Source organism: Lathyrus oleraceus, chromosome 3, assembly GCF_024323335.1.
Source record: "Lathyrus oleraceus cultivar Zhongwan6 chromosome 3, CAAS_Psat_ZW6_1.0, whole genome shotgun sequence".
NCBI classification, from domain to species: domain Eukaryota; kingdom Viridiplantae; phylum Streptophyta; class Magnoliopsida; order Fabales; family Fabaceae; genus Lathyrus; species Lathyrus oleraceus.
Window position 1 is genome coordinate 123,885,828 of NC_066581.1, and position 20,765 is coordinate 123,906,592.

Below are 20,765 nucleotides of genomic sequence, written 5' to 3' on the forward strand. Positions count from 1 at the left end.
ATCATGAACATCATCATGTAATCATCATGAACAAACATCAAGCAAACAGCATGGTAGTAACCATGTTCTTCATGACATGAACAACAAAACAACACAAGCATGAATTTCTGGAAATGAGTCTTAGGGTTTTCAAAACAAGCAGCATGGCATATTCAAGCAATCAGCATCATGAACAAAACCAGACCAAGTATCACACAACAACATCATGCAATCATCACGCAACCACAAGATGAGCATAATCAATGAGGGTTTTCTGGACAGAGTAGGTTTAAACAACAGCGGCATACATTCATCCTCACCATAAGCTCAAATCTCAAAATGCCCAAATCAACAAATTAAACACAGCAATAGCATTGACAAACCTCAAATAACAAGAATCCAACCATGGTTGTCACTGAATCAACAACAAATGAGCAAATCGATGGAAAATAGGTTTTGATGCAAAAATGTAAACTCAGATTTCTCATGATATGTTTAACCAATCAGCATGATTCAAGTTGTATTGGAACAAGCATGGAAAGTCCTTTCAAAGACATAGCATAGCAAGGCAAATAAAGGAAGTCGATTGCTTACTTGATTTTGAAGAAAATCGAGCTGCAGTGTTGTTTTGGTAGTTATGAGTGCAAACAGGTGCTTCAAATGCTTGGAAATGATGAAGGGTTGGATGACTTTAGCTCATTGATGCTTGGGAATCCACACACTATGATCTGCTATTGTTGAGCTTGATGAAAAAACAGAACAAGGAAAAGGCACTACAGTTGAGATTAGGTGCTCGAAAACCCTCCCAAATGAGGTTCAAGTGAATAAACCATGGAGATTGTTCAAGGGTTTTGAGTGTTTGAGCAGGAAAATCCCTTTTGGTAAAAATGCAAAATGAGAGGAAATGAATGTTTCTGGTCGTGGCTGCTATCCATTAGGGTTGGAATGTCAGAAAATGCAGCTTATATTCCACTGTTTAAGGTTGCTAATCCAAATGATAAGTTGGTTTAACTTAAAATGAACCATTTGCTGTTTTTGCTAATTTGGAAACAAGTGAATATTGGAGGGTGTGAGCTGCTCGAGTGGGCCTCAAACAGGCTGCAAGTAACCTTTACCAATGCTGTTTGTTGTTTGTTCATGCAATGTTAACCTTACTTTGCTTATATGACTCCATTTGCCAAAATTACTAACTTTGCATAAGTGAAAGAGGAGGTACATGCTTGCCACGATTTGGGCTTTGGCAAGGCTGCAAATGACCAATGCAATTGCTGTTTGTGGTCTGCTGCAGAATTGCTGTACCTTGCTTTTGCTTAATAAAGCCAATTGTACAATTTTCAAGTTTACACCTTTTGGTCCAAAGTGATAGCATAATGGTGGTATGAACATGATTTTAGGCTTGGAGCAAGTCACAAATGATATATGGAACATTTCCCAATTGGCCAAATCAAGAAAAAGTCAAAGAATCAAAAAGTCAAAGTTTGGTCAAACTTTGAATTTAAATGAAAAAGGTCCAAAAATGCCATTTTGATTGGTAGGGTTTTGGTGCATGAAATTTATATTTTTGGAAAGAGGATGAAAAATGTGGTTTGTAGGAAAAAACCCCACCAAATTTGGCCTTATGGTTTGAGAGATATGGCTCTGTGAAGTTCAAAAATTGGTGAAAATGATTTGATCATATCTTGACAACCACACATGGGATTTGAGAGTTCTTGGACTTTTTGAAAATGGGAAGACAAAATCTTCAACTTTCATGTTGGGCAAAAATTCATTTGAAGCTTGTATCATGATGTGAGTTGAGGATCAAGAAGTTTCCATTTTTGGCAGTTGAAATTACAGGTCCACTTTCTATTTCTGGAAAATTTCTGATTTGACTTGATTTTCTTCCATGATGAGGTTTGACATGATAGATGAGGCTTGTACAAGCATGAATGAGCTCCTTCAAATCAATTCTATCCATCAAATCACTGATTAAATCAACAGTTGACCAAGTTTGACTTTTCTAGGGTTTTGAGTGACTGAACCTCTTCTGATGATTTCCAAACCCTAACTCCTTGAGAACTTGACTTCAAATGATGTCCCAAGGCATATGAACTCTTGATTATTGATCATGGTGCCCAAATTCTGCAAGAATGGCCACCATCCATTGCTTTGACTGACTGTTAACTGACTTTGACCTAATTGCTTCATCTGCAATCAACAAGGTTAAACTGACAATATTTTTGTACTTTTTGGTTAATAAACATATGAAAGCAAAGATATACAAATGCAAAATATGCTTGGTGATCAAGGAACAAACCACAAGGCAATCTACCCACTAGGAGGGAAGCTAGGGCATGCAATGATGCTTGAGGCCATGATATGATATGATATGGGCCATGAGGGATCTTAGGGCCCAAAATTGGGGTCTTACAGTATTTACCAATGAAAAGTATTTACAAAATATGGTCAAAGTTGACTTAAAGTTTCAATTCAAAATAAGTGTTATGAAAAGAAAGTTTGAAAATCAAAAGCATAAGGCTTAGGTTTCTAATGTTTGAACATAAATGTTAAATGTTTGCACAAAAGTTTTGGCTCGGGTTAGAGTGGAGGAAAGAAGAAGAATGGCTAAAGTCCTAATCATACAAGAGATAAGGGATAAGAAACAAGACCACACATGGAGTTCCTCTCTTGAGATCATATTGATGATCCAAGTAGCTCCCATCCTTTGGAATATGCAAGCAAAATAATAGTAAGCTCAAGAAACAATCACACAAGCCCCTTAGGATATCCTCAATGTATCTTGTGTCTTTCACTTTGGATGAACATGGAAATGGTTCTTCAATTTGAGCTCTCATAGAATTCCCTAGCATAAAAGCACACACATCAAAAGTTCCATGAGGTAAATCAAGAATGGACAAGAGTGAGTTTAGAGGTTTAGTCCTTCTAATCCATCTTCAACATTAAGGTCCTTTTACTACAATTTGCATAGGGAATGTCCTAGAAACTAAGTCCATTTGTCCATTTCTTTGTATTTGGTCCACAACAATCAAAACAAAACACAAGCACAATAATATATACACAATTATGTGCTCAAGTGAGCAAAAGGAAAATTGCATTAACATAAACATGTGCTCAAGTGAGCAAAGGGGGAAAAGCAAATGAATAATATGTACAAGAATAGTAAATTGCATAAATGTAAAGAGCAAGAATTAAATGTTAATGGTTAATGGTTAGTGTTAGTAGTTAGTGTGCCATAAGGCAAATTTAGCGCTATGTTAAGCAATCGTAATTGGACTTATGTAGAAGTCACAACTATCTGAGGCCGGTCAATAATAATGTAGGCAACAACACAACTTAGAGATTTTGATTAGTGAATCAAACTCCAACAACTTGCCATGCCAAAAAGAAGATGAGAAATGATCTTGTATTGATTTAGGTCCTTTGCATGATTTAGGAAGCAATCTATCCTTAATGCAAAGCCATTTGTAACAACCCAATTTTTTTAGTATTTAATTATTATACTATTATGATTATATTTTAATTTAATTATGTGGAGTGTTAATTAATTAATTGGTGTATTAATTCACTATCTAGAGGATATGAGAAATAACTAAATAATGGAATTAATTAATCCAATTGGTGTGCATAGTGAGTGATTAATTATTTAAATTTAAATAGAGGTATTTAAATATCAGGTAGTATTGGGCCTATTGATTAAATTAGATGGATATCATGAGTTAAGCCCAACTAGAATACTATTATAAATAGTAAGAGGTGAGAGGAGTGAGAATTAGAATTCACTTGAGCACTAAAGGCAATAGAGAAAGAGGAGAGGAAAAGCGAGAGGAGCCAGGGTTTTCATCAGAGTTACAAGGTAAGGGGGGAAATTCTGATTATTATGGGTTAGTATGATTGGTCAATGGGTAGGAACATGTTTTAGGTTGAAATCCTTAATTGGCATGATTTGGAATTGTTAGGTTTTGATAAATACTCTTAAATTGTGATGGTTAAATTATGCTAAAACTGTGAATGAATATATATTTGGATGAGTCATAATTTTCTGAACGTGTAGCTTTTTACGGAATCGAAATCGGAGGTCTGGAAGTCCTCCAACGATGAAAAATGCGGAGAATTCTGCATTCTGTTTCGTTGTTAGTGCAGGAACAACTTTCTGTTTTGCGTTAACCGGTTAACCCAGGGCGTTAACCGGTTAACACTGTTACGATTTATGAAAAATTGCATTCTGTCTTGCATTAATCGGTTAACCCAGGGCGTTAACCGGTTAACACTGTTAAAATTTGCCAAGAATTGTTGTCTGTCTTGCGTTAACCGGTTAACCCAGGGCGTTAACCGGTTAACACTGTTATAATATGGAAAAATTTGATATTTAATTGTTGTGTGCGTTTTGGAATGAAATCTATGTGTACCTATTTGATGGTTGGCCTATATTGGCGAATAAAATATTGTATGAATGTGTATGTATACTATTATTGGATTATGAGTGATTTATGGTTATGGATGTGTATATGTAATCGTAATTGATGAGTTGTGATAAATGTGTATATGTACCAATTGTGAGTCGTGGTGATATGTGGGATGTTAAGAAGGTATAAAGGGTCTTAATTGCATATGTGTTGGTATGTGTGCATTCATTCATAGCATGGTTGACTTCATTGTGGAAGTGGTGAAACTATGGGTTCACATGAGCAGACGTTGATTCTTGATTGGAATCAGGCATAGTATTAAGCGGTGATCCTTCATTAGAAACAGACGTAGCAGACGTAGCAGACGTTAATCCTTAATTTGGATTAGGCGTAGTATTAAGCGGTGATCCTTCATTGGAAACAGACGTAGGGCTTTGGTCTTGTCCGGATCAGAAGCGTGGCTTGGATTCTAGATATTGAATCGGAAAGCGGTGAAACTTTGAGTTCACATTGCGGTACCACATGCATGGAGTCACATTGTCTTGCATTGAGTCGTCTATAGTTATGTGATCATTGAATGCATGTATTGATGTGAGTGTGATGCACGTTTGAAATATGTGGAATAATTGTCTGTTAATATTATTGATGTAATAATACAAAGTGTGATGAATTCTTAAATTGTGTTTCAATTCATTGTGCCTTATTATGTTGTTTCATGATGATTTGGAATTCTCACCCTTTCTGTTTGAATGTTACCTTTACATGGGTATTGTGCAGATACTACAGAGTAGTATTGCTGGAGTAGGTGGACGGTAGCTCGCTCAAGAATAGCTGGAGAGTTTCCGTATTTAGTTTGAAATTAGGTAATGAGTCAATGCTCTGGTCATGTAACATTGGGTAGATTAGTGGTATTGAACTCGTATCTTCTTTGGATATGCTTTATGTCATTAATTGTTTTATTTTATTTGATCATGGTATGGGACATGGATCATCTTATGAAATGCATGAGTATTCTTTATTTTCTGCTGCGAACGCATATTACTTGAATATTCATGATGAGTGAAATGTGTTATTTGAATGACCAGGTGTATTGTTGGTTTTTGAAAGTTTTAAGTTTTGAAAACGTCGATGTGACGCCCTTTTCTTTATATGCGTGCTTATTTACTCTGATTATATGCTAAATAATTTGGGGTAGAAAAAGGGGTGTTACAAAGTGGTATCAGAGCCTGGTCGACCAGTTGGTCAATAGTAGTAGGTTTTCCGTGGTATTTGATTCGTGTATCTGACACGATCGATACTGTTTGTTCGGTTATTCGGGTTGTTCAGGACGATGGTTGCAGGCAGGAATGACGATGCTAATGCTGAGAGATCTAAATGTTTGAAGTTTGTGAATGGCTTGAGACATGATATCAAGAAGGCCATTGGTTACGAACAGATTACTCGTTTTACAGAATTGGTTAACAAGAGCCGAATTTATGACGAGGATAGTAGGGAGAGTGATTCTGTTTACAAGAGTCTGAAGGGGAAAAACCAAGATCGGGGAAAACCATATGATGACAAGAGGAGACAATCTAGTGTTGGCAAGAAGCCAAGTGGGGGAGTATCTTCTATTCCACTTAAGTGCTTCAAATGTGGTGTGGAAGGCCATCGTGCTACGGAGTGTAGTAGAGATTCTTGGAAGTGTTTCAATTGTTGCAGGATGGGTCACAGAGCAAGCCAGTGTAGAGTTGGTTCGAACGTGACTTGTTTCAACTGTGGTGAGAAAGGTCACATTAGTTTGCAATGTGATAAGCCGAAGAAGGAGCAAGTGAAGGGAAAGGTGTTTGCATTGTCTGGTGCGGAGACCACTACCGATGATAGACTAATCCAAGGTACGTGCTTTATTAATGGTACACCTTTGATTGCCATTATTGATACCGGTGCAACACATTCTTTCATTTCTTTGGATTGTGCTAAGAGGCTGAATCTCATATTATCTGATATGCGTAGAAGTATGATTATTGATACGCCTGCTATGGGTTCTGTTTCTACTTCCTATTTGTGTCTGAATTGTCCATTGAGCATATTTGGTAGGGATTTTGGAATTGATTTAGTTTGTCTTCCGTTAGAGCAACTCGACGTGATTTTGGGTATGAATTGGTTAAAAGTTAATCGGGTGTATATCAACTGTTTCGAGAAGACGGTTAATTTTCCTGAGGTGGATGCTAAGGAAGATTGGTGTGTGTCTGCTAAGCAAGTTGATGAATTGGTGCAAGATGGTGCCGAGTTGTTTATGTTGTTGGCAACTTTTGATATTCGGGAGAAGAGGACGATTGAAGAACTGCCAATAGTTTATGAATTTGCGGAGGTATTTCCGGAAGATATAAGTGATTTACCGCCGGAACGAGAGGTCGAGTTTTCGATTGATTTAGTTCCTGGAACTAGTCCTGTATCGATGGCTCCCTATCGAATGTCCGCTTCTGAGTTGAAAGAGTTGAAGAGTCAACTTGGAGACTTACTCAAGAAGAAGTTTATTCATCCTAGTGTGTCGCCGTGGGGTGCACCTGTGCTATTGGTCAAGAAGAAAGAAGGTTCTATGAGATTATGTGTTGATTATAGACAACTGAATAAAGTGACGATTAAGAACAAGTATCCACTTCCGAGGATTGACAATCTGATGGATCAGCTGGTTGGAGCTTGTGTGTTTAGCAAAATTCATTTGAGGTCTGGGTATCATCAGATTCGTGTAAAGGCTGAGGATATTCAGAAGACTGCTTTTAGGACAAGGTACGGTCACTACGAGTACTCCGTGATGCCTTTTGGGGTGACGAATGCACCTGGTGTATTTATGGAGTATATGAATAGAATCTTTCATGATTATCTGGACAAGTTTGTAGTTGTGTTCATTGATGATATATTGATTTATTCCAAGGGCGAAGAGGATCATGCAGAGCATTTGAAGGTTGTGTTATCGGTGTTGAAAGAGAGGAAGTTGTTTGCTAAACTCTCCAAATGCGAATTTTGGTTGAGTGAAGTAAGTTTTCTTGGACATGTGATTTCGAGCGGTGGGATTTCTGTGGATCCTACGAAGATCGAAGTTGTATCTCAGTGGGAAGCTCCTAAGTCTATTGCTGAGATTCGAAGTTTCCTTGGTTTGGCTGGTTATTATAGGAAGTTCATTGAGGGATTTTCTAAGCTGTCGTTACCGTTGACGCAGTTGACTAGGAAGGGTCAAGCTTTCATTTGGACTTCGCAGTGTGAAGCGAATTTTCAAGAGCTTAAGAGAAGATTGACTACGGCTCCTATTTTGATTTTACCGGATCCGTTAGAAACCTTCGTGGTGTATTGCGATGCTTCTTTGTTGGGTTTGGGAGGTGTTCTGATGCCAAAAGGGCAAGTGGTAGCTTATGCTTCAAGGCAACTCAAGGTTCATGAGAAGAATTAACCGACGCATGATTTAGAGTTGGCCGCCGTTGTGTTTGTGTTGAAGCTTTGGAGACATTACTTGTTTGGATCGAGGTTTGAGGTGTTTAGTGATCACAATAGTTTGAAGTACTTATTCGATCAGAAAGAATTGAATATGAGGCAAAGGAGATGGTTGGAATTCTTGAAGGATTATGATTTTGGTTTGAAATATCATCCTGGGAAGGCGAATGTTGTAGCCGATGCATTGAGTAGGAAGTCATTGCATGTGTCTATGTTGATGATGCGGGAGTTTGAATTGTTGGAGCAATTTAGAGATTTGAGTTTGGTTTGTGAAGTGACGGCTTCGTGTGTTAAACTTGGGATGTTGAAGCTTACGTGTGACATTCTTGACGAGATTAGAGAAGGTCAGAGGTCAGATTTGAAGTTAGTCGATGTTATGACATTGATTAACCAAGGTAAAGGTGGTGACTTTTGGATTGATGAGAATGGTATCATGAGGTGTCGGGATCGAGTTTGTGTTCCGGATGGTAGGGATTTGAGAAAGAGGATTCTTGAGGAAGGACATAGAAGTGGTCTGAGTATTCATCCTGGTGCTACTAAGATGTATCAAGACTTGAGGAAGATGTTTTGGTGGCAAGGTATGAAGAAGGATGTAGCGGAATTTGTGTATTCATGTTTGACTTGTCAAAAGTCAAAGATTGAACATCAAAAGCCGTCTGGTTTGATGCAATCGTTATCTATTCCCGAGTGGAAGTGGGATAGTATCTCTATGGATTTTGTTTCGGGCTTACCAAGAACATCGAGTAATTGTGAGGCGATTTGGGTCGTGGTGGACAGACTGACTAAGTCTGCTCATTTTATTCCGATGAGGATGGATTATTCGATGGAGAGACTTGCTAAGTTGTACATCGAGAGGATTGTGTGTTTGCATGGTATACCGTCGAGTATTGTTTCAGATAGAGATCCGAGGTTCACTTCGAGATTTTGGGAAGGTTTGCAAAGTGCTTTGGGTACGAAGTTGCGTTTGAGTTCAGCATATCATCCGCAAACTGATGGTCAAACGGAGAGGACTATTCAGTCACTTGAAGATCTTTTGAGGTCTTGTGTTTTGGAACAAGGAGGAAATTGGGATAGTTTCTTGCCTTTAATCGAGTTTACATATAATAACAGTTTCCATTAGAGTATTGGAATGGCACCGTTTGAGGCCCTTTATGGCAGAAGGTGTAGAACTCCTTTATGTTGGTACGAATCTGGAGAAAGTGTTGTGGTTGGACCCGAGTTGATTCAAGAGACTACAAATAAGATTAAGATGATTCAAGGGAAGATGAAGGCTTCTCAGAGTCGTCAAAAGAGTTACCATGATAAGAGAAGGAAAGCTCTTGAGTTGAGAAGGACGAGCATGTGTTTCTTCGAGTTACGCCAATAACGGGTATGGGTAGAGCTTTGAAGTCGCGTAAGTTGACGCCGCGTTTCATTGGTCCTAATCAGATTTCCGAGAGGATAGGTGAAGTGGCATATCGGATTGTATTACCACCATCACTTTCTAATCTTCATGATGTATTCTATGTGTCTCAATTGAGGAAGTACATTGCGGATCCGTCGCATGTTGTTCCATTAGATGATGTGCAAGTACGGGATAATTTGACGGTTGATACATCACCTGTGCGGATTGAAGATCGAGAAGTGAAGAAGCTTCGTGGTAAGGAGATTGCGTTGGTAAAAGTGATATGGGGCGGAGTCGCCAATGGAAATATTACGTGGGAACTCGAGGGTAAGATGAGGGAATCATATCCGGAGTTGTTCGTTTGAGGTAAATTTTCAGGGACGAAAATCTTTTAAGTGAGGGAGAGTTGTAACAACCCAATTTTTTTAGTATTTAATTATTATACTATTATGATTATAATTTAATTTAATTATGTGGAGTGTTAATTAATTAATTGGTGTATTAATTCATTATCTAGCGGATATGAGAAATAATTAAATAATGGAATTAATTAATCCAATTCGTGTGCGTAGTGAGTGATTAATTATTTAAATTTAAATAGAGGTATTTAAATATCAGGTAGTATTGGGCCTAGTGATTAAATTAGATGGATATCATGAGTTAAGCCCAACTAGAATACTATTATAAATAGTAAGAGGTGAGGGGAGTGAGAATTAGAATTCACTTGAGCACTAAAGGCAATAGAGAAAGAGGAGAGGAAAAGCGAGAGGAGCCAGGGTTTTCATCAGAGTTACAAGGTAAGGGGGGAAATTCTGATTATTATGGGTTAGTATGATTGGTCAATGGGTAGGAACATGTTTTAGGTTAAATCCTTAATTGGCATGATTTGGAATTGTTAGGTTTTGATAAATACTCTTAAATCGTGATGGTTAAATTATGCTAAAACTGTGAATGAATATATATTTGGATGAGTCATAATTTTCTGAACGTGTAGCTTTTTACGGAATCGAAATCAGAGGTCCGGAAGTCCTCCAACGATGAAAAATGCGGAGAATGCTGCATTCTGTTTTGTTGTTAGCGCAGGAACAACTTTCTGTTTTGCGTTAACCGGTTAACCCAGGGCGTTAACCGGTTAACACTGTTACGATTTATGAAAAATTTCATTCTGTCTTGCGTTAACCGGTTAACCCATGGCGTTAACTGGTTAACACTGTTAAAATTTGCCAAGAATTGCTGTCTGTCTTGCGTTAACCGGTTAACCCAGGGCGTTAACCGGTTAACACTGATATAATATGGAAAAATTTGATATTTAATTGTTGTGTGCATTTCGGAATGAAATCTATGTGTACCTATTTGATGGTTGGCCTATATTGGCGAATAAAATATTGTATGAATGTGTATGTATACTATTATTGGATTATGAGTGATTTATGGTTATGGATGTGTATATGTAATCGTAATTGATGAGTTGTGATGAATGTGTATATGTACCAATTGTGAGTCATGGTGATATGTGGGATGTTAAGACGGTATAAAGGGTCTTAATTGCATATGTGTTGGTATGTGTGCATTCATTCATAGCATGGTTGACTTCATTGTGGAAGTGGTGAAACTATGGATTCACATGAGCAGACGTTGATTCTTGATTGGAATCAGGCGTAGTATTAAGCGGTGATCCTTCATTGGAAATAGACGTAGCAGACGTTAATCCTTAATTGGGATTAGGCGTAGTATTAAGCGGTGATCCTTCATTGGAAACAGACGTAGGGCTTTGGTCTTGTCCGGATCGGAAGCGTGGCTTGGATTCTAGGTATTGAATCGGAAAGCAGTGAAACTTTGAGTTCACATTGCGGTACCACATGCATGGAGTCACATTGTCTTGCATTGAGTCGTCTATAGTTATGTGATCATTGAATGCATGTATTGATGTGAGTGTGATGCACGTGTGAAATATGTGGAATAATTGTCTGTTAATATTATTGATGTAATAATACAAAGTGTGATGAATTCTTAAATTGTGTTTCAATTCATTGTGCCTTATTATGTTGTTTCATGATGATTTGGAATTCTCACCCTTTCTGTTTGAATGTTACCTTTACATGGGTATCGTCCAGATACTACAGAGTAGTATTGCTGGAGTAGGTGGACGATAGCTCGCTCAAGAATAGCTGGAGAGTTTCCATATTTAGTTTGAAATTAGGTAATGAGTCAATGCTCTGGTCATGTAACACTGGGTAGATTAGTGGTATTGAACTCGTATCTTCTTTGGATATGCTTTATGTCATTAATTGTTTTATTTTATTTGATCATGGTATGGGACATGGATCATCTTATGAAATGCATGAGTATTCTTTATTTTCCGCTGCGAATGCATATTACTTGAATATTCATGATGAGTGAAATGTGTTATTTGAATGACCAGGTGTATTGTTGGTTTTTGAAAGTTTTAAGTTTCGAAAACGTCGATGTGACGCCCTTTTCTTTATATGCGTGCTTATTTACTCTGATTATATGCTAAATAATTTGGGGTAGAAAAAAGGGTGTTACACCATTCACTTGATCCATGATCAAGATGAATTAGATTTGAATCAAGGAAGATTAAACCTCCATGTATCGATGCTAACCACCAATCTTTAACCCATTGATCAAAAAAGAAAAAGAAGAAGGAGAAGAAGATGATGAAGAATTAAAGTGCATTAAATGAAATGGAATGTACCAATCAACAAATGTTGACCAAAGATAGGGAAGATCAAGGTCAAACAATAGAAAACAGAAGCAAAATGAAGATTGGAAGTCAAGAAATAAATAAAATAGTTTTGGCATTTTTAATATTTAAAATAAAACTTGAATTAAAATATTAAAGAAAGGTCAAACTTCAAACTCACTTCAAATCAACTTTGAAAAGTCCAAGTGAATTATCCTAAGTTCAACAAGGTCAAACAAAGTTTGACAATTTTTTTTAGCATTTTTAAAAGTCAGAAACTATTTTTAATCAATTAAAAATGAATAAAAATAACCTAATTGAACTAAAATCTCAAATAAATCTCAAATCAATTAATAAATTGATGAGAATATTTTTCATAGATCTATCATCATTCAAAGAGGTTGAGAAAATATTTTTGTATTTTTTGAATATCAAAAACTATTTAAAATGAATTAAAAATAACCAGAAAAGAGAAAATTATTAAAAAATAGCAAATGATAAAATAAAAAAATTAAAAATCATTTTTAGAAACTAGAAAATAAAAGAGAAATAATGAAATTGGTCCCATAGTTTTTGGACCAATAATAAGAGAGATATGAATTTTAGAAATAAAAGGGAATTAAAAGAAATAAAAGAAAATAGAAATCAGAAAATGAAAATTAGAAAAAAGGAGAGGCGTTGGATGATGGCTCATTAATTGAGCTGGCACATCACATGGCCCTCAGCGCGTTTCTAGAATACATCCAAGTCAATACATCCACACACGATTTAATAAAAAGTCATAATAATGGATTGCTGAGATTAGATCTGGCAATTGAAAGGGACGGTCCAGATCTGATCTGGAGACCAGACGGTGGCCAACGCCACCGTCTTCTCCGGCAAGCTCCAGTGGAGATCCAAAATTACAGAGATTCAAACGTGCATCAAAATGCACGATCCAGACACCATTCGAAAGGTGAAGTGATGTACATCACTCCTATGCCACTCAATTCCATTCTAGATTCCTATTAAGAGAGAAATCAGAGATGGAAGTTTGGTGGTGTTCAACTGAACTTGCTCGATTTCAACAATTAAGCACACAATAATGATGCCTCTATAGAGAGGACTTCAGACAACACAAGATCAAGGCAAATAGAGCTAAGTATGATGAGATTCGAAGCAAATTTCAGTCGAGCAAAACCTTTGGATTGTGAAGAATTGAGTCACTCTCTTTGGTTCCTTTTGCAAACAGAAGCTCCAATGGATCAAATGAAGAAGGTCTAGGAACTTTAGATCTTAAAATTCAACCAAATGCAATTGAATTTCAGATCTGAAATTTTAAAGAAAAATGAAGTTTGTTCTTTGGTATGGGTGGGGATTCAATTCAGCAGGGATTTAGGCGCCATTAGGTTGAAGAATTGAAGAGCTATGGCAAGGTATTTATAGATGGAGAGAGCTGTAAGCAATGCTGAATGTGTGACTTCAATTTTGCATGAATGGAAAGGGCCTCCATGCATGGGCTTGTACAAGCGCATGGAGGGCCCAATTCCACATGGCTTAGTAAGCTGGGATCATGAATGAATGAAATGAGCGTGTAATTTAGGTGTAATCAGCTCATGCATGGCAATTGAATCAAGTTTCCAAAAACGCACCTAATTCTTCATGTCTTCGAAAATGATGCTTCCAAACTCCAAATGTTACCTTATGAGTAATGGTTAAAAATTTTGTTGCATAAGGAACAAATGCTATGTTGATCAAAAATCCAATTGGGCCTTGGAAATTAAAGAAAATTGAGCTTGAAGTGTAGGGTGCAAAACATGCATATGTAAAGTTTCCAAATTTGGCCAATGTTCAAGTCGTTTTGTCTCAATGATGCAAGATCCATATGATAAAATCTTTAACATGAAAGTTGTAGATCGTTTCAAGACAATAAATTTGAACTTAAATTTTGCATCATTTGGATTTTTAATTAAGAAGTTATGGGTACTTGAAGTTGGACTTTTTCACATTTCAATGCATTTGGCCCAAAGTGACCTATAATGTTTTGCATTATCACATGTATTTCTTTTGAGATTTTGAACTTTTGCTCAACATAACATTTTAAGTAGACACAATAGGATTTCCAATGCATTAAGTATCACCCCAAAATAATGAAAAATGAATGAGTTATGTTCTTGGGAAGTTGACCCAAAATTAGGGTTTCAGTCAAAATGACCTATAATTTCTTGGAATGGATGATGACCTTCCAAGCTTCAAATCAAATTTTTATGAACATGAAAGTTGTTCATATTGATCTTAAGAACATTTTTTCTCTTGGGATCATCTTCATTTGACCAACACATAAAATGTTAGGTTTCACTGTATTTCAAAATAGTCAGATGAATTGACTGATCAACTTCTCACGTCCATAACTCATATCTTGATGAATTGATGATTGAGGGCACTCAAATAAGTTCAAATATGCATGAGATGATGAATTAAAGAACTCCCCTTGGTTTTATTTGATCATGGGTGTAGTACCTCAAATTTGCACCTCCCATTTGTACATTCATTTCATTTTTAGGTCATTAAGATTGCATTAGCATTGCATAGCATGTTACATCTCATTAGTCAAGACTGGTCAGGAGATTCAACTGTGCAAGATAGCAAGAGCATTTTCCATGAGATGAAATCCCTATGGTTGTTCTAGGGAGCTTACATGACTCAAGGATCATTTTGATGCAACTTGGCCAAGTGTTGAAGGCTCAGAACTCATCGGTGCATGACCAAGTTATCTGAGGCCCATAAAAGTCAACTGCAAAATCAACTGTGGATTTGAAGGTGGGAGGTGATTAGAGATACTTCATTCATGTTCAAACAAGTCTCATTTGACATTTCAAACACTCACATTGAAGAATTTGAAGTCAAGTCAGAAATTTCCCAAAATAGAAAGTGACCCATAATTTGGAATTTCCAAAAATGGAAAGGTTTTGGACCAACTTCAGCTCAAGTTTACATCATCAAGAAAGCTTCAAACGAATTTTTGTCCAACATGAAAGTTGAATATATTTCTCTCCCATTTCCAAAAAGTCCAAGATCATGGATTTATGGTGTGTGGTTGAGGAGATATGATCCAATCATGGCAAAGTGTGCTTGAAAATTCAAATGGGCATAACTTTTGAACCAAGGCTCCAATTTTGGTGGTTCTTTTTGCATTTTGTTCCTCAAGACATGTAGTTTCCAAAACATCCATTACATGGCATGAATTTCACTTGCATGATCATGTGCTCATTCATGAGGTTTTTTGAAGGAAAGTTAGTAAAATCAATTTGGTTGATCATATGCATGAAATATCAATTCCAAAGTGTGCATGGGCCTTGTTTAAGTGGATTTGGGTCAGCATAATGCACTGTTCACGCATGCACCTCATGCATGAGGTCAAAATCCAATTTTGTGCACACACCTTATAACTTGTTAATCTCAATTGGTTTTGGCTTAAACTTGTTTTCAAAATGATTAGCAAGGCATATATAATGTTAAGCACAACTGCATTTGGCATTAACAACAGTTTTCAGATCTAGATCTTGAAATCAATCAAATTTTTCTCTCATTAAGAACTTCCAATTTTCTCACATCAAAGCCATTTCTCTTGCTGGAATCATGATCATGAAGTATTTTTGAGGAGATTTGAACGTGGATTTGGAGCAATTCGTGCCATATTTGACCATACATGAAGCTTGAAGGTTCAATGGAGTGTGCAAGTTGAGCTAGATTCATGCGTGCTGGAGCATCCAATTCTTCATCAATCATCTTAACAAGCATTGTAGAAGAGTTTTGAACCATTACCAGCCTTGGATAGTGCAGTTCAAAGGTTCTGTTCTTCAAAGAGGTACCTAAGTGGCTTTAAGTTCATTTGAACTTTGCTTTGCTAGCTTGTGGTTTGCTTACCACTGAGGTATAATCTCTTGATCTTCATGTAGTCTGGAAGACCTGTCATGTTGTGTTGGCAGGCACCTGTCTGAAGCCCTCCTTAAGAGGCAATGTTTGTGAATGTTTAATTTTGTGCCAAGCAGGTAAAGACCTCTTAAGAGGCAATTGGCAGATAGAAGGGATGTGCAATCCATCCCCTGCTATTCAGTTGTGTCATTCACCTTGCTCACACCATGTGTTGATGCATTGTGAATAAGAACCCAAGATCTTGTTGTTTCAGTCATCTGTGGAGAAGAGTTCCTACATTCTGAACTCCCACACTTTCTATTTGATTCAAGCTCTCCCAGGCCAGGGATAAAAGCTGTGAGGTCTAACCCTCATCTCCATTTCATCTGCTTCACCCTAACTCTCAATGTTAGGGTTAAGAGCTAAAAACACCCCATTCCAGTTGGCTTGTTTCTACAGCCTAGCCTTGTATGAGCCATTTGTTTGCATATAGTGTGTGTGCTTGCTCTCTTGTGCTTGTGTTTGATTTTGTGTTGTTTAGGATAGCTTGCTTCCTGTGCAAGTTAGGATAGAGATCTCAACATAGGGATCGTATACATGACAACTTCTAGGCTCGAGTCGTAGTCTCCCTAGTAGTCTGTTATCTCCCTTTGTCTCTGGTTAGGCTGGAAGTTCTTTCCCTGTTTAGGGGAACTACGTCGCCCTGATCCTCATACCAGATGAGGTACGTAGGCCGGAGATGAGCTGATCTCTCCGGGCGCCCTTTTTCCTTTTGCAACCCCTTTGTGTGTGCTTGGAGTCTGACGTAAGTCCAGCGATTGGCAGTTGGTTTCCTGTGTCTTGTTTGTTTGTTTGGAGTCTGATGTAAGTCCAGTGATTGGCATTCGGTTTCCCTGTTTGCCTGCTTGTGTGGAGTCTGACATAAGTCCAGCGTTTGGCAGTCGGGTTCCTGTGTGTGTTTTGTTTGGCGTGCGTTAGCCGAGCTACGGGTGCTCTGATTCTTCTCCAGTCAGAGAAGATATGTATGCATAGGATGCGACATCCTAGCGAGCACGTTTCCCCTTGTCCCGAACTACGTCGACTCTGATGTCTGTGTCTGACAGACTACGTAGGCCCAGGATGCGATATCCTGCCGAGTCCCGTTTCTTCCGTCTTTCTGCGTTTCCTTCCAGCCTTGTGTGTGTTTGAGCAGTGTTTAGCAACCTTTCTTCTATTTCTTTTGTGCGTGGATCCCGTCGAGTACGACGGATGCGTAGGGGTGCTAATACCTTCCCTTCGCATAACCGACTCCCGATCCCATCTTTCTCTAGTGGCGAGACCATGTCTTTTCCAGGTTTACTTCGAGCGTTTCCTTTCCCTCCTTTGGGATAAATAACGCATGGTGGCGGCTCTGTTGTTTCGTTTTCCCGCCGGTTTTTCGCGTAATGCGACAGCTGGCGACTCTGCTGGGGATACAAGAGAAGTTGACCTCTTGCTGGTCCATCTTCCCTAAGCGAGTCACTCCTAGCGCTCTGTAGGATAGGGTTTGGTTGCTTTTGCTGTTTCATTTATTGCATTTATTTGTTGATGTTTGCATTTATGTTTGCATTTATGTTTGCATGCATCATACTTTCATCTGTGCTGGCTATGTGTTTGTCTCTCTGTGGGGTGGGAGTTTCAAGAGGTAAAAGGCCCAATACCCAGGATATGAGTGAACTCTAGGATACCTAGGAATAGAGTGATTCTTGGGAAGCGGGTGGTATTGCGCCACTTAGCGGAACATGATATCACGAGCAGTTCAGATCCTGATGGGGTATTATCGGTACATACATATGGTGTGCACATGATGATATTCTATGAAAGGGTTGTTTATCCTGCGTTTCTCTTGACCTTACCCTGGCCTAGATGACACCCGTGAGTGGGGAGGGATGATCATTACAGGTACAGTTGGTGACTATTGATCTGTTGGTGACTTGGTTCTGCAGAATGGGTATCAGATGACTTTGGGTCTCAGATGACTTTATGGTTTCGAATTCAAGCCGAAGCTTTGAACCTGTGCTCCGAGATACACAGCCAGCCCGTCGTGTTTGCATCATTTGCATCATAGCATGTTTATTTTCAAAAAAATAATGCAAAAAAAAAAGAAATGAGAAAATAAGAAAAAAAAGAGAAAAGAAAAAAGCTAATCTCCTCATGCATATCATTTCTCATGTTCATTCAGGAGTCTATTCACTGTGAGAGATGGCATCCGTTCCAGAGTTGAAGAGGAAGACTTGCACCTACAGTTTTCACCGTGAGCCATTGACGTCTTTGATAGAGTTGAGCAACTTGGTGACCGACGGTAATTAGAAGGTGTTTGTTGATCAGTATGGGGATTTGTTGACATTGTTGAAGATGGTGGTAGATCCAGTGCCGTTGCAGACTCTTCTACAGTTCTATGACCCAGAGCTCCGCTGTTTCACCTTTCAGGATTATCAGTTAGCTCCCACTCTTGAAGAGTATTCCATCCTGATGAATGTCCCGATCAAATACCAGGTGCCTTTCTTGGATGTTCCAAAGAAGGTGGATTTCAGGGTTGTTGCCAGAGCTCTTCATTTGAGTATCAAGGAAGTGAGTGACAATTGGAGGTCGAGTGGTGATGTTGTGGGTTTACCTTTGAAGTTCCTGGTGAGAATGACTAAAGAAGAAGCAAAGAAGGGAAATTGGGAAGCTTTTCATGCCTAGTTAGCTATCATGATCTATGGAGTTGTGTTGTTCCCGAGTATGCCCAACTTTGTGGACTTTGCTGCTATCACTATTTTCCTTGGAGGAAACCCGGTTCCTACTGTGTTAGCTGACACTTACTATGCTATACACAGCAGGCATGGTAAGGGTGGATTTATCAGATGTTGTCTCCCTTTATTGCTCAGATGGTTCTTGTCTCTTTTGCCATCCAGTGGACCTTTTGTGGATGCTCAGAGCACTCATAAGTGGACTCAGAGGATCATGTCTCTTACCTCCTATGACATCAGGTGGCAATCTTACCGGATGGATGTGCGTAATGTCATCATGAGTTGTGGAGAGTTTCGTAATGTGCCACTCATAGGGACTAAGGGTTGCATCAATTACAACCCGGTTCTTTCTCTTCGCCAGTTGGGGTTTGTGATGAATGGAAGACCATTTGATGCTGAGATAGCTGAAAGTGTGTATTTTGAGAAGCGGAGTGACCCTGCTAGATTGGAGCAAGTAGGAAGAGCTTGGAAGACCATTGGTGTCAAGGATGGAGCCGTGTTAGGGAAGAAGTTTGTTGTTGCTATGCCTGATTACATTGATTGGGTCAAGAAGAGAGTTGAGACTTTGTTGTTTCCCTATGATAGGATGGAGTCTTTGCAAGAGCAACCACCTTTGATCCTTGCTGAGAATGTGCATGCTGAGCAGTACAAGCAAGCCTTGATGGAGAATCGTCGGTTGAAAGAGAAGGAACAAGATACCCAGATGGAGCTTTACAAAGCCAAAGCTGATAAGTTGAACTTGGCTCATCAACTCAAAGGTATGCAAGGTGAAGATGCTAGCAGATTGAAGAGCAAGAAGAGGTCCTATGAGGAGATGGAGACCTTGTTGAATGAAGAACACCGTGAGTGCTTGAGGTTGCAGAGAGCTGAAGCCAATTATCAGAAGAAGATAAGAGACCTGGAAAAGCAACTTAGGGACAAAGACATCCAATTGAAGAAGGAGGTGGATTTGAGACATGCATCAGAGAGCCAGCTTGGAGGAGAAGTTGTGGAGCTCCGAAGACGACTGAAGGAGAAGCTCACGCCTCTGCCTGAGTGTTCAGAATGTGACCTGTTGATAGACCAGTGCCAGTATCTGAAGACTCTCATTCCTGGAGGACATCTTTCTTAGCTTGTATCTGTTGTTTATGTTGAGAATCACCTCCAGGATTGTTGGATGGATTTCATTGTTGTACTCTGATCATTTGAACCTTTGTTGTATGATCTTTGTTGCTCATGTTTATAGATGAGATTGTGGATCTTTCACCTTGTGCTCATTACTCCTGTGTAGGTTGCTTCTTTGTTGTTTGTATTGCAGGTTGCCATTTCTTGAAAGATGAATTAGGCTCTCGAATGCCTGAGAAACGAACATATCATGTGCATCATACGCATCATAAGCATCATACACATATCATTTTGCATTACAGGTGTTCTTGATCGAGACTTCACACTCTGGTTCCTGTTTTAGGCAGGATTGTTGATCAACGTCCGCACCGCTACGCAACCAGATTGAATCAACAGAGGAGCATGGACCAAGTGCAAGCTGAGTTGGCAGAGATGAGGTCTAACATGGCCCAATTCATGACCATGATGCAAGGGGTCGTTCAAGGGCAAGAGGAGCTGCGTGCCTTAGCCCAGAGACAGGAAGCTGTACTCCCACCTGCCAATCGTGCTTCGCCAGTGGGTGTTCTTGTGAATGATAATTTTGCTGCTGCCACTGTCCCTATCAATGATTACGTTGGGGGTGATGAGTTGAGGGGAATCAGAATCAATGGACAGCCTCTTGCTGCAGAGACTGTTAATGTCAGAGCTACCCGGGCTCCAGTTCGCCATCCTGCTCCGTTGGTCGACAGGCAGGAGGATATGTTCACACTGCTCAGTGAAGATGACGAGGTTGGAAGAGTTGAAGAGAGAGACAGAAAAGTTGATGCCCTAGGTGAGAAGATCAGAGCCATGGAGTGTCAGAACTCTCTTGGGTTTGACGTGAAAAATATGGGTTTGTTTGAGGGATTGAGAATTCCTTATAAGTTCAAAGCGCCTTCCTTTGATAAATACAACGGTACTTCTTGTCCTTGCACCCATGTGCATGCTTACTACAGGAAGATATCTGCCTATACAGACGACGAGAAAATGTGGATATACTTTTTCCAGGATAGCTTGTCTGGAGCTTCCTTGGATTGGTACATGGAGCTGAAAAGAGAGTCTAT